Source organism: Rhinoraja longicauda, chromosome 23 (genome assembly GCF_053455715.1).
Source record: "Rhinoraja longicauda isolate Sanriku21f chromosome 23, sRhiLon1.1, whole genome shotgun sequence".
NCBI classification, from domain to species: Eukaryota; Metazoa; Chordata; class Chondrichthyes; order Rajiformes; family Arhynchobatidae; genus Rhinoraja; species Rhinoraja longicauda.
In genome coordinates this window covers 958,805-973,800 of record NC_135975.1, presented here as the reverse complement: position 1 = coordinate 973,800, position 14,996 = coordinate 958,805, and the positions used below count along the sequence as shown (strand labels likewise).

The 14,996-nt window shown below is 48.6% G+C and overlaps 1 protein-coding gene across 2 annotated transcripts in view; it reads right to left on the bottom strand.

Moving 5' to 3' along the window:
* The window catches only part of grm3 (glutamate receptor, metabotropic 3), a 54,374-nt gene extending 43,558 nt beyond the window's left edge, over nt 1-10,816 (bottom strand). For both annotated transcript variants that reach the window (XM_078419419.1, XM_078419420.1), the window contains exon 1: nt 10,707-10,816. The gene's annotated coding sequence lies outside the window, so the exon portion shown is untranslated. The remainder of the gene's footprint in view (nt 1-10,706) is intronic.
* Nucleotides 10,817-14,996: the final 4,180 nt, after the last annotated feature.

Below are 14,996 nucleotides of genomic sequence, written 5' to 3'. Positions count from 1 at the left end.
TGAAATCCAAAGGCTGGCAGCATGGTGTTCAGTGAACAATCTGGTCCTGAACTCCTCCAAAACAAAGGAACTTATAATTGACTTTAGAAAAACCAGTGGAGATTACGACCCACTCTACATCAATGGGGTCTGCGTGGAAAGGGTACCAGCTTTCAGGTTCCTGGGTACGCACATCGCAGAGGATCTCACCTGGTCTACCAACACCATCACCACAGTAAAGAAGGCACAGCAGAGACTCCACTTCCTGAGGATCCTCAGGAAAACCAACCTGCAGGAGAAGCTCATGTTGTCCTTCTATCGCTGCTCCATCGAGAGTGTGCTGGCATACTGTATAACCACATGGTATGCCAGCTGCTCAGAAAAGGACAGGAAGGCCCTTCAGAGGGTCATCACGACGGCCCAGAAAATCATCGGCTGCTCACTGCCCTCCCTGGAGCACCTGTTCAGCCTGCGCTGCCTCAGTAGAGCAGGCAAAATAATAAAAGATCCATCCCACCCCGGCCACCGTCTGTTTGTTCATCTGCCCTCTGGTCGACGTTTCAGGTCAATCAAATCCCGAACAAACAGACTTAAGAACAGTTTTTACCCCAGGGCCATACGAGAACTGAACACTACCTGTGCACTAGGCAACACCGTTAAAAAATCTTGTACTTAATTTAATTGTATTTATGTATTTATTTGTTTTTGCATTTATTGCATATATGTTTGTACGCACCGTCAGGATTGGCTGTTTTTTAATTTCGTTGTACTCGTTGCAATGACAATAAATGAATATTATTATTATTATTATTCTCCCCTCTGTGTCTCACCACTCCAAAAGTGTCTCGAGAAAAGGATTGCTCAGAAACAACTTGACATTGGTGTGAAGGCAAACCGTTTAAACAATGCAGCCCCTGGTGATGTTTCTTTGGCTCTGAAAACCGATTCCCCTCCTTTTTTTCCACACAAAGGGTGGTGGGTGTATGGAACGAGCTGCTGGAGGAGGTAGTTGAGGCAGGGACTATCACATCGTTTAAGAAACATTTAGGCAGGTACATGGATAGGACAGGTTTAGAGGGTAACTCACTGATTTACTCCAGCACTCTGTGAAACGTCACCTATCCATGTTCTCCACAGATGATGCCTGACCCGCTGAGTTACTCCAGCACTCTGTGTTTCTATCCCGATGAAGCTGTGACCTATCCCGGGGGCAGGGCTGTTCTCTGCTGATCCTGCACTGAGATGATGTTGTGGACCTTGGTCAGACCATGGTATTTCACTGGTTGCTGTATCTTTGTTAGTGTTGGAGCTGTAGAAGGTGACGAGCAGCAGGTATAATTCTGCAGCAGTGTGCGTGTGTGGAGCCGGCCCCAGCAATGACAGATGGCTGTGTCTCTCTTGAACAGATGAGAGAGCACACACCTTGAAACTGCAATAATATTGCTGATGGGGATGGGGACTGAGTGCATCTCCTGCTTTGAAGGCCGTGCAGTGGCGCTGCGTGGTTAACTCTTTCAGCACGGTGGTGACCACAAGACTCAATGTTCTGCCATCGTTCCCTGGGGCTTCTGTGAAGTAAGGTCCCCGCACAAATAACCCACCCAAGACATAGGGTGGTGCAGCGGGTAGAGCTGCTGCCTCACAGCGCCAGAGACCCAGGTTCTATCCTGACTACGGGCGCTGTCTGTACGGAGTTTGTACGTTCTCCCCGTGACCTGCGTGAGTTTTCTCCGGGTGCTCCGGTTTCCTCCCACACTCCAAAGACGTGCAGGTTTGTAGGTTAATTGGCTTCGGTAAAAGTCTACAGACATAATTGAGGCAGATTCCCAGTCTCTCGTTATAACTCTTTAGACTTTAGAGATACAGCGTAGAAACAGGCCCTTCGGCCCATCGAGTCCACACCGACCAGCGATCCCCCCATACTCGAGCACCATCCTACGCACACTAGGGACAATTTACAATTTAAAGAAGCCAATCAACCTACAAACCTGCACGTCTTTGGAGTGTGGGAGGAAACCGGAGCACCCGTAGAAAACCCACGCAGGTTACGGGGAGAACGTGCAAACTCCGTACAGACAGCACCCGTAGTCGGGATGGAACCCGGGTCTCTGGCGCCGTGAGGCAGCAGCTCTACCCGCTGCACCATAATGACAATAATAAGCCAATTCCAATACCAAATGCAACAATTTTCCACTGTTGAAGAGGTTTTTTTCCTGGTGTCACACAGTTTAAATCCTCTCTGAGCCGGGAGACAGATGCTCTTGCTCTGTTGGTTGTGTTGATCTGTGGCAATATCATAAGCTGCTTACAGATGATGTCAAGGGCTACACACCACGACTGCACCTTTATTTTAGTTGCAGTTTTTGTTTAACTTTGTCACACCCACTGCAGAACCTGTTACTTGTATTAATTAACTCAACTCCCCGAGCTTGCGCCTAATCTTTATAGACTTTGAGACTTTAGAAATGCAGCGCAGAAACAGGCCCTTCGGCCCGCCGGGTCTGCACCGACCAGCGATCCCCGCACACTAACACTATTCTACACACACCAGGGACAACTTTACACTTATACCAAGCCAATTTATCTACAAACCTGCACGTCTTTGGAGTGCGTGAGGAAACCGGAGCACCCGGAGAAAACCCACGCAGGTCACGGGGAGATCGTACAAACTCCGTATTTTCTATGTTTCACCCTTTAACGGGTCTCCGGCGCTGCAAGCGTTGTAAGGCAGCAACTCTACCGCTGTGCCACCGTGCCGCTGAGTTACGCCAGCTTTTGGTGTCTATCTTCGGTTTACACCAGCGTCTGCAGTTCCTTGCCACACACGTTGGCCGGTGTGGGCAAGTTGGGCCGAAGGGCCTGTTTCCACGCTGTATCACTCTGTGGGGGTACGACGCTGTGCTGGCCCCACAGCCAGTGGTCTGAGTGAATCACGGCCATCAGCTCCTGTGTGAAAGGCGTCAATGTGCCGGAACAGTCTGAAGAAGGAACTCGGCCCGAAACCTCACCCATTCCTTCTGTCCACAGATGCTGCCTGACCCGCTGAGTTACTCCAGTACTCTGTGAAACGTCACCTATCCATGTTCTCCACAGATGCTGCCTGACCCGCTGTAAGTTACTCCAGCACACAGCCAGAAGAGTTGCGAATCAGTGGAATTCGCTGCCACAGAAGGCAGTGGAGGCCAATTCACTTGGTGAATTTAAAAGAAAGTTAGATTTAGTTCTTAGGGCTAACGGAATCAAGGGATATGGGGGAGAAAGCAGGAACGGGGTACTGATTGTGGATGTATAAGAAAATAACTGCAGATGCTGGTACAAATCGATTTATTCACAAAATGTTGGAGTAACTCAGCAGGTCAGGCAGCATCTCGGGAGAGAAGGAATGGGTGACGTTTCGGGTCGAGACCCTTCTTCAGACTGATGTCGGGGGTGGGACAAAGGAAGGATATAGGTGGAGACAGGAAGATAGAGGGAGATCTGGGAAGGAGGAGGGGAAGGGAGGGACAGAGGAGCTATCTGAAGTTGGAGAAGTCAACGTTCATACCACCGGGCCGCAAACTGCCCAGGCGAAATATGAGGTGCTGATTGTGGATGATCAGCCGTGATCATATTGAATGGCGGTGCTGGCTCGAAGGGCCGAATGGCCGAATGGCCGACTCCTGCACCTGTTTTCTGTTTCTATGACCCGCTGAGCTACTTCAGCTTTTTGTGACAATCTCACAGTTAACATGTTTTTTAAAATAATTTAAAAAAACTTTTTTAAAATTAATTATTTACAAGGATAATATGTACAATACAAAAACAATACCAACAAACTCAGCACCAGAGTACAAATCAGAACAAATATTCTTAAATATCAAAAATACTGAGACCCGGTTCCATCCTGACCACGGGCGCTGTCTGTACAGAGTTTGCACGTTCTCCCCGTGACCTGCGTTAGGATTTCTCTGGGTGACAATAGACAATAGGTGCAGGAGGAGGCCATTCGGCCCTTCAAGCCAGCACAGCCATTCAATGTGATCATGGCTGATTATTCTCAATCAGTACCCCGTTCCTGCCTTCTCCCCATATTTTTTGACTCCACTATCCTTAAGAGCTCTATCCAGCTCTCTCTTGAATGCATTCAGAGAATTGGCCTCCACTGCCCTCTGAGGCAGAGAATTCCACAGATTCACAACTCTCTGACTGAAAAAGTTTTTCCTCATCTCAGTTCTAAATGGCCTACCCCTTATTCTTAAACTGTGGCCCCTTGTTCTGGACTCCCCCAACATTGGGAACATGTTTCCTGCCTCTAACGTGTCCAACCCCTTAATAATCTTATACGTTTCGATAAGATCCCCTCTCATCCTCTGGTTTCCTCCCACACTCCAAAGACGTGCGGGTTTGTAGTTTCATTGGCTTGGTAAATGTAAAAACTGTCCCTAGTGTGTGTAGGATAGTGTTAGTGTGCGGGGATCGCTGGTCAGCATGGACCCGGAGGGCCGAAGGGCCTGTTTCCGCGCTGTATCTCTAAACTAAACTAAAACCTCACACGTTCTGTGTACACGTGGTGCACACATTCCTCCAGCCGCAGTTAACATCCATCGTGGTTGCAGCGGGGCTGCGTTGCATCGGATGCAATTCTCTGCGGCTGCAAGTGTTGAATGAACGGTGCATGGTTTAAAGGGCGGGCGTGAGTTGCAGCAGTCTATGCAGCCAGCTGCCTGGGAGCTGGATGCAGCGATGGGCTCATGATAACAGTGAGGAGCAGTTGATGCATGAGTGTGTCAGCGATTCACACACAGCGTTGCACAGATTAGATCAGCAACAGCAGCAGTGGGCACATCCACAAAATCATTCACCCTTTAAATCAATTATACATTGGCTTGTTCCACAGGCTGAGAGCGATGGACACAGACTTGCTGCTTATTCTCAGATTGCTTTCCCCTCTCCAGCTCTGCTTGTCCCTGGACCTGACATCGGCAGGGTCTCACAGTGCAGGACCACCTCAATAACTCCTGGCTAGCACCAAATAGGATGGGCCGAATGGCCCTCCACAGGGCTACCTGCTGAAGAATATACTGTGGGTGAAACGTCACCTATCCATTAAAGAGAGAGCTAGGTAGAGCTCTTAAGCATAGCGGAGTCAAGGGGTATGGGGAGAAGGCAGGAACGGGGTACTGATTGAGAATGATCAGCCATGATCACATTGAATGGCGGTGCTGGCACGAAGGGCCGAATGGCCTACTCCTGCACCTATTGTCTATTGTCTATCCATGTTCTCCACAGATGCTGCCTGACCCGCTGAGTTACTCCAGCACTCTGTGAAACGTCACCTATCCATGTTCTCCACAGATGCTGCCTGACCCGCTGAGTTACTCCAGCACTCTGTGAAACGTCACCTATCCATGTTCTCCACAGATGCTGCCTGACCCGCTGAGTTACTCCAGCACTCTGTATGTTTTTTCTCCTCAACTAGCATCTGCAGTTAGCTTTTTTCTATGTTCCACCCATAAGCTAGGGTTCTGTCCGATTCCCTATTGGACTTTGTCTGTGGAACTGATGCGCTACAATGCTGAGAACTATATTCTGCACTCTGTATCTTCCCCTTTCAACCCAGAGTGTCCGGCTGGAACCCGGGTCCTTGGCACTGAGTGGCAGCAACTCTACCGCTGCGCCACCTAGCCACTCTTCATTTCCATTACTATGAGACAGATCCCTGACAAATGTAAACATTCAACTGTGCTATGCCCCAAATCAAACGTTAAATGGACACTCGTTACTGAGATTTCACATAATAGATCAGTAGGACAGTGCAGCCTGAGATGACAGCATTGATAAATGCACCTCAATAATGAAAACAAACGCTAATCTTACAGCATTAAGTTGCAAATAGGTCCCGCTATGCAATGGAAATTCAATAATACATTAGCAAATGCCAATGGTGCTCAGGGTGTAATCTGTGAATAACTGCTCGTTGAGTCATGGAGCTAGGCCCTTCGGCCCATCGAGTCCACGCCGCCCAGCGATCGCCCGCTCACACTAGTTCTATGTTATCCCCCTTAGCGTTTGAGGCCCTCTGAGGGGGCGCTGTGAACTGTTTATGTATGTGCTGTTAATGTTTGTGTGCCATTGTATGTTCGTTCTTAGTACCTGAACTGACATACAGCACTTTGGTCAACGTGGGTTGTTTTTAAATGTGCTATACCAATAAAATTGACTTGACTTGACTTTCTCATCCACTCCCTACACACTGGGGGACAATTGACAGAGGCCCGATTAACCTGCAAACACGCATGTCTATGGAATGTGGGAGGAGACCTGTGGTGAATCAGTGGAACTCATTGCCACAGACGGCAGTGGAGGCCAAGTCAATGGATATTTTTAAGGCTGAGATAGATAGATTCTTGATTTCTTTGGGAGCTCCGTTTTCCTCCCACACTCCAAAGACGTACAGGTTTGCAGGATAATTGGCCTGGTATAAATGTAAAATGGTCCCTGGTGTGTGTGGGACAGTGTTAGTGTGCGGGGATCGCTGGTCGGCGCGGACTCGGTGTGCTGATTCCCTGCTGTATCTGTAAACTAGACTGAACTAGAGATGGAAGTTGAGTTTATTTTCAAGTAGCAATTAAAATAATGAACTCGCATTTAACCATCTTGAAATTAACCGTGCTCTTAAAATGCACACAACACGTTTTAATTGCATCTTAAGGGTTTGAAGTATAAACAGCAATGGAGCAACCATTCACATTTCCCGACCTGCTGAGAGTTTACAGCAATTTCTCTTTGTTTAATTTGGTTCTAATTCGCTGTTCTCAGACGATGGAGTGTACAGATATCCTGGTTAGTTATTAAAGGGTTTAGTTGTTCATTATTTAAGAGTGTAAGATCGATTCAGGGATTGTTAAACACTGGATAAATTAAAAACAGTTGTGTCTAAATGTACGATGATGCGTGGGAACCAATAAATTGTCTAACCAGATTGTAATACCAATCAGTGAAAGGCCTGGATAGAGTGGATGTTTCCACTAGTGGGAGAGTCTAGGACCAGAGTGCACAGCCTCAGAATTAAAGGATGTTCCTTTAGGAAGGAGATGAGGAGGAATTTCTTTAGTCAGAGGGTGGTGAATCTGTGGGATTCATTGCCACAGACGGCTGTGGAGGCCACAAGTCAGTGGATATTTTTAAGGCAAAGATAGATTCTTGATTAGTGCGGGTGTCAGGGGTTATGGGGAGAAGGCAGGAGAATGGGGTTGGGCAACCAACACGCCACCTATCCATGTTCTCCACAGATGCTGCCTGACCCGCTGAGTCACTCCAGCACTTTGTGTCTATCTTGACGAGAGACTTATTGGGGTATTTGATTTCATCTGCTGAGAGCGAGTGTCCAAACTACCGCTGACCATCGCCACAGCTGAACTCTGTGACACTCCGCTCAGGGCTATTACACCAATACGACCTCATCCCTTTACACAAAAGTGCAGAATACTTTGTTTAATTTGTCCCTTTACATATATTATTCAGTGCAGTTTTTACAACATAATCAGGGACAAGAGTTGTGCCAGGGTGAGTCAATGGGCAGCTCATGTTCACACACGATGTTCCTTAGTATCGTTTATTTACAGCGGACTGATCTGTCTGCACGGTGAAGAAACACTTGGCAGCGTGACAGCATGTTCACTTTGTCATCAACAGTGATAATCATTTAATTTATAATCTGGGCATTTTTCACACCCACACACACCACAACACACCACACACACCACAACACACCACACACACACACACACACACACACACACACACACACACACACACACACACACACACACACACACACACACACACACACACACACACACACACACACACACACACACACACACACACTGCCCAGATTATAAATTAAATACGTATACTTATCCATATAAGATATATATATATATATCTTACATACATACATACATAGAAACTTAGATAATAGGCGCAGGAGGAGGCAATTCGGCCCTTCGAGCCAGCACTGCCATTCAATGTGATCATGGCTGATCACCCAAAATCAGTACCCCTTTCTTGCTTTCTCCCCATATCTCTTGATTCCCTCAGCCCGAAGAGCTAAATCTAACTCTCTCTTGAAAATATACATGTATAGGTAGACACAAAATGCTGGAGTAACTCAGCGGGGTATGCTCTTCTGAAGAAGGGTCTCGACCTGAAACGTCACCCATTCTTTCTCTCCAGAGATGCTGCCTGTCCCGCTGAGTTACTCCAGCATTCTGTGTCTATCTTCGATTTAAACCAGCATCTTCCTAGAAATATATATACCCACACACTTACGTACGTTCAGTCTGAAGAAGGGTCTCGACCCGAAACGTCACCCATTCCTTCTCTCCCGAGATGCTGCCTGACCTGCTGAGTTACTCCAGCATTTTGTGAATACGTACATACATACATGTATGTAAGTATATGTATATTCGCTTGGACAGAGTGGATGTGGAGAGGATGTTTCCACTAGTGGGAGAGTCTAGGACCAGAGGGCACAGCCTCAGAATTAAAGGACGCACTTATAGAAAGGAGGTGAGAAGGAACTTCTTTAGCCAGAGGGTGGTGAATCTGTGGAATTCATGGCCACAGACGGCTGTGGAGGCCACAAGTCAATGGATATTTTTAAGGCGGAGATAAAGAGATTCATGATCAGTGCGGGTGTCAGGGGTTATGGGAAGAAGGCAGGAGAATGGGGTTAGGAGGGAGAGATAGGTCAGCCAAGATTGAATGGCGGAGTGGAAGGGCCAAATGGCCTAAATCTATTAGTGACTATATATGTGTGCATATGTATACGTATATACACACACTCTGAACTTTTTAAAATCCTTTATTATAATGTTTACATAGCACTATGTTTACATATTCTGAAGATAGACACAGAGTGCTGGAGTAACTCAGCGGGTCAGGCAGCATCCGTGGAGAAAAGGTTCGGGTCGAGGTCCTTCTTCAAACTGAGAGTCAGGGCAGAGAGAAACGAGAGATGTAGACGGGGATGTAGTGAGATATAGAACAAACGAATGAAAGACAAGCAAAAAAGTAACGATGATAAAGGAAACAGGCGTTTGTTAGCTGTTTGGTAGTAGACACCAAATGCTGGAGTAACTCAGCGGGACAGGGCTCTCTTCAGTTTAAACCAGCATCTGCTGTTCCTTCCTATACATATTCTGTTGGAAGGAACTGCATACCTGCGCGTGTGTATCTGCATACCTGTGTGTACCTGTGCTTGTGTGTGCCTGCATTGCATGTGCGTGTCTGTGCGCCTGCCTGCCTGCAGCGTGTGGGTGTGTGTGCGTGCGTGTGTGTGCGCGTGCACGTGTGTGTGTGTGCCTGCATTGCATGTGCGTGTGTGTGCGCCTGCCTGCCTGCAGCGTGTGGGTGTGTGTGTGCGTGCGTGCGTGTGTGTGCGTGTATGTGTGTGTGTGTGTGTGCGCGTGCACGTGTGTGTGTGCGTGTGGTGGCCAGCTCACTGGGGGGGGGGGGGGGGGCGGTGCAGAGTGGAGGGGGGGGTGTGGACACTGGCGTGGGGTAACTGGAGTGAGTGGTCCACATTTCATGGAAGGGTGGCTCTAATGACGATGATGTTTTGGTCTTTCTCCTCAGGTAGAGGGGGTCTGAAAGGGCAGAGGAAGCCACCAGCACCGTGAGTGGAGTTGTAGAAACAAAGAACCGCAGATGCTGGTTAATACACAAAAAAACACAAAGTGCTGGAGTAAGTTGACCCGCTGAGTTACTCCAGCACTCTGTGAAACGTCACTTATCATATCATATCATATCATATATATACAGCCGGAAACAGGCCTTTTCGGCCCACCAAGTCCGTGCCGCCCAGCGATCCCCGTACATTAACACTATCCTACACCCACTAGGGACAATTTTTACATTTACCCAGCCAATTAACCTACATACCTGTACGTCTTTATCCATGTTCTCCACAGATGCTGCCTGACCCACTGAGTTACTCCAGCACTCTGTGAAACGTTACCTATCTGACTCTGTCTTAGGCTACATAAGTAAGTGCATTGATGATGTGGTTCCAAAAGCCACCATCTGCACTTACCCAAATCAGAAACCCTGGGTCGGACAGGAAATCCGTGCTAAACCTAAAGCACGGACTACTGCCTTCAACTCAGGTGAGCTCAAAGCTTACAAGGTAGCCAGATATGACCTCCGGGAGTCCATCGGGAAAGCCAAGAGACTACAGAAACAAAGTGGAATCTAACTACTACAGCTCGGACTCCAGATGCATGTGGAGTGGATTACGCTGCGTCACAGACTACAATGGGAAAAACAGGAGCACTGTTCAGCCGACCGCATTGCTCTCGGACCAGCTTAACACCTTTTACGCCCGGTTGGATGCAGACAACACAGCGCCCACCATGAGTCCACAGGTGTGCAGGGGGACTACCACACTGTCCTTACAAACGGCAGACGTGAGGCGGTCCTTCATAAAGGTCAACGACCGCAAAGCTCCAGGGCCGGATGGTATTCCAGGGCGGGCCCTCAGAGCTTGTGCTGATCAACTGGCAGACGTGTTCACCAACATCTTCAACCTCTCTCTGAGTCAGTCTGTGGTTCCCACCTCCTTCAAAGCATCCATCATCGTTCCTGGTCCAAAGAAACCAGTAACCTCTTGTTTAAATGACTACCGTCCTGTCGCACTGACATCAGTCATCATGAAGTGCTTCGAGCGACTAGTCAAAACTCACATCTGCTCCTCTCTCCCTGACACCTTGGACACTCTTCAGTTTGCATATAGACCAAACAGGGCCACGGACGATGCCATCGCCATGGCAATACATACTGCGCTCACCCACCTGGACAAAGGAAATACATATGTGAGAATGCTCTTTATTGACTACAGCTCGGCATTCAACACTATTATTCCCTCAAAACTCGTCCCCAAGCTCCTTGATCTTGGACTGGAGACCTCCATCTGCGGATGGATATTGGATTTCCTGACGGACAGGCCCCAGGTGGTGAGAATTGGCAGCCACACCTCTTCCTCACTGATCATTAGCAAATTTGCAGATGATACAAAGCTGGGTGGTAGTGTCAACTGTGAGGAAGATGCTGTGAGGTTGCAGGGTGACTTGGACAGGTTGTGTGAGTGGGCGGATGCATGGCAGGTGCAGTTTAATGTGGATAAGTGTGAGGTTATCCACTTTGGTGGTAAGAATAGGAAGGCAGAGTATTATCTGAATGGTGTCAAGTTAAGAAAAGGGGACGTACAACGAGATCTGGGTGTCCTAGTGCATCAGTCACTGAAAGGAAGCATGCAGGTACAGCAGGCAGTGAAGAAAGCCAATGGAATGTTGGCCTTCATAACAAGAGGAGTTGAGTATAGGAGCAAAGAGGTCCTTCTGCAGTTGTACAGGGCCCTAGTGAGACCGCACCTGGAGTACTGTGTGCAGTTTTGGTCTCCAAATTTGAGGAAGGATATTCTTGCTATTGAGGGCGTGCAGCGTAGGTTTACTAGGTTAATTCCCGGAATGCCGGGACTGTCTTTTGTTGAATGACTGGAGCGACTAGGCTTGTATACACTGGAATTTAGAAGGATGAGAGGAGATCTTATCGAAACGTATAAGATTATTAAAGGGTTGGACACGTTAGAGGCAGGAAACATGTTCCCAATGTTGGGGGAGTCCAGAACAAGGGGCCACAGTTTAAGAATAAGGGGTAGGCCATTTAGAACTGAGAGGAGAAAAAACTATTTTAGTCAGAGAGTTGTGAATCTATGGAATTCTCTGCCTCAGAAGGCAGTGGAGGCCAATTCTCTGAATGCATTCAAGAGAGAGCTAGATAGAGCTCTAAAGAATAGCGGAGTCAGGGGGTATGGGGAGAAGGCAGGAACGGGGTACTGATTGAGAATGATCAGCCATGATCGCAATGAATGGCGGTGCTGGCTCGAAGGGCCGAATGGCCGCCTCCAGCACCTATTGTCTATTGTCTATCCTCAACACAGGCACACCACAGGGCTGTGTGCTCAGTCCTCTCCTGTACTCCCTGTTCACGCATGACTGTACTGCTAAGCACAGCTCAAACAGCATCCTAAAGTTTGCTGACGACACGACCATCTTGGGCCTCATCACAGACAACAATGAGACGGCCTACAGAGAGGAGGTAAAGGCACTAAACAGCTGGTGCCAGGAAAATAACCTCCCTCTCAATGTGAGCAAAACTAAAGAGATGATGGTGGACTACAGGAGACAGTGGGGGAGTGGACACCTCCCCATCCACATCGGTGATGCTGAGGTTGAAAGGGTCAGCAGCTTTAAGTTCCTCGGTGTGCACATCACTGAGGACCTTTCCTGGACACTGCACACGGACACAATAACACAGAAGGCCCACCAGCGGCTCTTTTTCCTGAGAAGACAGAGGAAGTTTGGCATGAACGCCAGCATCCTCACAACCTTCTACAGATGCACCATCGAGAGCCTGCTGACGGGCTGCATTACAGTCTGGTACGGGAACTGTTCTGCCCACAGCCACAAATCACTACAGAGAGTGGTGAAGACAGCACAGCACATCACTGGCAACTGTCTCCCGGCCATTCAGGACATTCTCTACCGGCGGTGCCTGCGGAAGGCACGCAGCATCATCAAGGACCACAGCCACCCAGCACGCAGGCTGTTCTCCTTGTTACCGTCAGGCAGACGATACAGGAGTATGGCTGCTCGTACCACCAGACTTAAGAACAGTTTCTACCATCAGGCTTCTGAACTCATAAACACTTTTCACATCATATATGTTGATTATTTTAATATTGTCTTTTTACCTATTTTTAATATTGTCTTTTTACCTTACTAATGTCATTTTTTATCTTATTTATCCTTGGAATATTACTGCTGAGGTGACCCGTTGTCTTGTCAAATACATTTCATTGTACCGTTGTCCCTGTGCCAACCCACATATGACATAGGCTTGTATACACTGGAATTTAGAAGGATGAGAGGAGATCGTTAGAGACAGGAAGCATGTTCCCAATGTTGGGGGAATCCAGAACCAGGGGCCACAGTTTAAGAATAAGGGGTAGGCCATTTAGAACTGAGATGAGGAAAAACCTTTTCAGTCAGAGAGTTGTGAATCTGTGGAATTCTCTACCTCAGAAGGCAGTGGAGGCCAATTCTCTGAATGCATTCAAGAGAGAGCTAGATAGAGCTCTTAAAGATAGCGGAGTCAGGGGGTATGGGGAGATGGCAGGAACGGGGTACTGATTGAGAATAATCAGCCATGATCACATTGAATGGCGGTGCTGGCTCGAAGGGCCGAATGGCCTCCTCCTGCACCTATTGTCTATTGAGTTACTCCAGCACTCTGTGCAACGTCACCTATCCATGTTCTCCACAGATGCTGCCTGACCCGCTGAGTTACTCCAGCACTCTGTGTACCTGTGTGTGTGGAGCTGCTGTTTCTGAACAAGACTGCAGTGAAATTCATTAACTGCAATGCAGGCCCCACTACAACCAAGCTCACACCACAGGGGTCCATCAGTATTCACTAATAATTGATGAGAGCATTGCAAAAAGAAATAAAATAATCTGTATATGTGTGTGTGGGTCACGGGACTGCAGACAGATACAATATTCAGAGGTACAAGAGTTGAGGAAATACAGGACAGATTCTTTATGTTACAAGATGCACGGTGGCGCAGCGGGTAGAGCTGCTGCCTCACAGCGCCGGAGACCCGGGTTCCATCCCGATTACGGGTGCTGTCTGTACGGAGTTTGTACATTCTCCTCGTGACCTGCGTGGGTTTTCTCCCGTTTCCTCCCACACTCCAAAGACAAACAGATTTGTCGGTTAATTGGCTTAGGCAAAACTGTAAATTGTCCCGTGTGTGCGTAGGGTGGTGTTTGTGTGCGGGGATCGCAGGTCGGCGCGGACTCGGTGGGCCGAAGGCTGTGTCGCTAAAACTAAAACTAAAGTGCAATCCCTGAGTTGGTTCACAGACTCGCAAGACGCCTGCCTCTTCTGCGGGCTGGGAGAGTCTGTGCACCACGTGTACATGGAGTGTGTGAGTCTGTGTTCCACGTGTACATGGAGTGTGTGAGTCTGTGTACCACGTGTACATGGAGTGTGTGAGTCTGTGTACCACGTGTACATGGAGTGTGTGAGTCTGTGTACCACGTGTACATGGAGTGTGTGAGTCTGTGTACCACGTGTGTATGGAGTGTGTGAGTCTGTGTACCACGTGTGTATGGAGTGTGTGAGTCTGTGTACCACGTGTACATGGAGTGTGTGAGTCTGTGTACCACGTGTACATGGAGTGTGTGAGTCTGTGTACCACGTGTGTATGGAGTGTGTGAGTCTGTGTACCACGTGTACATGGAGTGTGTGAGTCTGTGTACACGTGTACATGGAGTGTGTGAGTCTGTGTACCACGTGTACATGGAGTGTGTGAGTCTGTGTACCACGTGTACATGGAGTGTGTGAGGTTGCAGCCCCTGGTCCATTATCTAAAGGGGCTGGTCCTTGCCTTCTGGCTGCACTTCCCACCCACCGCCCTCATCTCTGGACACCCTGTGCGTGGGGGAGAGGGTGGGGGGGGGGGGGGGGGGGAGGCTGAGGATGTCCTGGTTGGGTTGCTCCTGGGCCTGGCCAAGCTGGCCATCCGTGACTCATGGCGCCAGGCGGAAGAGGGCTCTGCCCGAGCCGGCTGCCTGCCCCTTGTCCGGGGTTATGTCCGTGCCTGGGTGGGTTTAGAGAGGGACCACGCGCTGCCCACGGGCACCCTGGGGGGGTTTCTGGGACCACTGGGGTGCAATGCATTCTTAATAAGGATTGTAGGGCTCACGTTGTCGACCTCCCCATGGTGAGCCCGGTCAACTGACCGCAGTCAGGCGAACGTCAACAAACACAGACGACAGAATCAGAATCAGCTTCATAACGTCCGCTGCCCCAAACGCAAGAAATAGAATAAAGATTGTAACATCGTCATTTAATATTTAGTAATTAAACATTTGGTGATTTATTGGTGGGTGTGTTGGTGTTGTTTG